We start from the raw sequence: 2,549 nt of genomic DNA, 5'->3' as shown, positions 1-2,549 counted from the left end.
TAGTATTCCAGAATGCTTAATTGTGCTCATGAGGAATCTATATACATAGTCCAAGAGTCAGTTGTTCCAACAGAACAAGGGAACACCAAATGGTTTAAAATTAGGAAAGGTGGGAGCCAGGGTTGTATGCTTTGATCATACTTATACAATCTATATTCTAAGCAAATAATCTCAGAAACTAAGTTATATGAAGAAAAACGTGTCATCAGGATTGGAGGAAGACTTATTAACAACCTGTGATATGCAGATGATACAATCTTGCTTGCTAAAAGTGAAAAGGACTTCAAATACTTACTGATGAAAATCAAATGCCACAGTCTTAGGTATGGGTAGCATCTCAATGTAAAGAAAACAAAATTCATCACCACTGGAGCAATAAACAACATCCATATAAATGGAGAAAAGATCACCTATCATACTCCGCTAGTCAAGTCTGATGCAAAAGTCCTCTTTAAAATATTGAAAAGATCTCAGTTTGAAGACTAACGTGCTCCTGATCCAAGCCATGTTATTTTCAGTAACCTCATATGCATGTGAAAGTTGGATGGTAAATAAGGAATACTATAGAAGAATTGGTACATTTGAGTTATGGTGTTGAAGGAGATTATTAAAAGTACCATGGACTGTCAAAAGAACAAACCAATCTATGTTGGAAGAAGTACAGCCAGAGTGCTCCTTATTGGAATTGGCAGATATTGTTTCTCATATTTCAGACATATTAATAGGAAGGATAATATATTAATAAGAAGAATATCATGTTTAGTAAAATTGTTGTTGTTAAGTGGAGTCGATTTCTATTCATAGAAACCCTGTATAGGGTTTCCGAGGAACAGCTGGTGAGCTTGAACCACCAACCTTATAGTTCAAATGGCTTTGCAGTTTGGTACATTAACCCACAGAACCACACCAGGTTTAGTAAAGTGGAGGGTCAGAAAAAAAAAAGAAGACCCCCAGTGAGATGCACAGTGGTGGCATCAATAATCTCAAATTTAGTAAAGATGATGAGGTTACTGTTGGACTGGTCAGTGTTTTGTTCTGTTGTGAACAGGACTGCTGTGTGTCAGTGCTCACCTGATTGCACCTATGAGCAAAAACAAAATAATTCTTGGCTGGCAATTGTTTTCTTTCAGAGTCTGGTATTTGTCTCTCTATTACCTTCTTTTTTTTTTTTTTTTTTCAGAGTTGAATTGTGTAGCTTTTATTTCAGTAATCAAAAGAATGCAGTAAACGGAAATTGTACTGATTAACATTAGGCATGCACCTCTACCTGAAACTGCTGTTAGTTACTGACTGGCCTAAATTTCCATGACTAATTTAGGCACATCTTTGATTTTTTTTGTACCCTGAAATACAGGGAAAGTTAACTTCTTCCTTGTGGCAGTCCATTTATGAGAATTATGTTAACTAAAGGCCTCTAGACTCTCAGGCCACCTGAGACCACCCTTTATAGAGATCTTTAAGTAAATCACAGTATGGGGAGCGAGAGAATCTAGAAAGCTGAAGTGTACAGATTTTACTCCTAGCACTGACAGTCGAATACTAGCTAAGGAGGCCTACAATTATAATACCAAATTACTCTCCCCACTCCATGGCTCCCCATTCTGACACAAATATGAATATCAATCTCCCCAGATATCTGAAATTAATCCACACAAATGACAGATTTTAACCTATGTGGTCCCAGTATCAAATTATAGAAAGCAATTCTACTCTCAGAGTATAGGAAGCAGTTAATGGGAGTTTGACAAAAAGCACAGTCCCACATAGAGTGATATACATTCTGGTAGAGTCTTCCACTCATCTGTCAATTATTTCCATAAGATTAGCATAAAAAACACAACCGAATACATATATAACCCTCAAACCACACAAACACACAGTTGGTCTTTGTTCATTCTCAGATGACAGAACATCCCCAAAGCGAAAAAAGGTAGAAGCCAATTCCCCATAGCCTTCTCTTCAACCATCCCATCAACAGCTCTTCATTTCTTGAACTACCTTCCTTCTCCAATGAGGTAATGCAGAGATCAGTCAGAAAGGCTTTCTGAGAAAACTGGCTTGGATTTCTGGGTCTGTTCCAGTCGATTCAAGATGAATTGGCTTGTATCAATGAAGCGCTCAACAGTTCACAAAACAGGCCTCAGCCTGACTGTCCAACTTTGGCCCAGGCTTGTCCATGCACTTTTCCCAACAAAGTTCCACCATCTGGTGCACTAGCTGTTGAAAGCGCTGCTTCTGTGTCTCCACCTCGATGAAATGCTGCAACTGTGGGTCCACAGTGTCCAAGCCCGCCGCCGAGGAAGACGAGGAGGAATCCATCCCAGCGCCACCACATAGGCCGAGAACTCTCTATTTATTACCTTCTTGCTGTGAAGTCAGAATGTAATCTTACAGGTTTTCCTTTGTGGGTAACACTTTCTGTTTTTTTCCCAAGCTGCCTTCAGGATTCTTTCCTTGTCTTTGATTTTGGAGAGTTTGATTAAAAATATATCTTGGTGTCTTTTGGGGTCTGTCCAGTTTGGGTTTCATTCAGCTTCTTGAATAGCATC

At 38.9% G+C, this 2,549-nt stretch overlaps 1 pseudogene across 1 annotated transcript; it reads right to left on the bottom strand.

Annotated features, from left to right (window-relative positions):
- Positions 1 to 2,027: 2,027 nt before the first annotated feature.
- LOC102823900 lies at positions 2,028 to 2,326 on the bottom strand (annotated as a pseudogene). The gene has a single exon (XR_438778.1). The product of XR_438778.1 is annotated as a mitochondrial import inner membrane translocase subunit Tim8 A-like (transcript).
- Between the last annotated feature and the right edge of the window lie 223 nt (positions 2,327 to 2,549).

The sequence above is a fragment of the Chrysochloris asiatica genome, unplaced genomic scaffold (assembly GCF_000296735.1).
Source record: "Chrysochloris asiatica unplaced genomic scaffold, ChrAsi1.0 scaffold00210, whole genome shotgun sequence".
Lineage (NCBI taxonomy): Eukaryota > Metazoa > Chordata > Mammalia > Afrosoricida > Chrysochloridae > Chrysochloris > Chrysochloris asiatica.
This window is presented reverse-complemented; position numbering and strand designations above follow the sequence as displayed.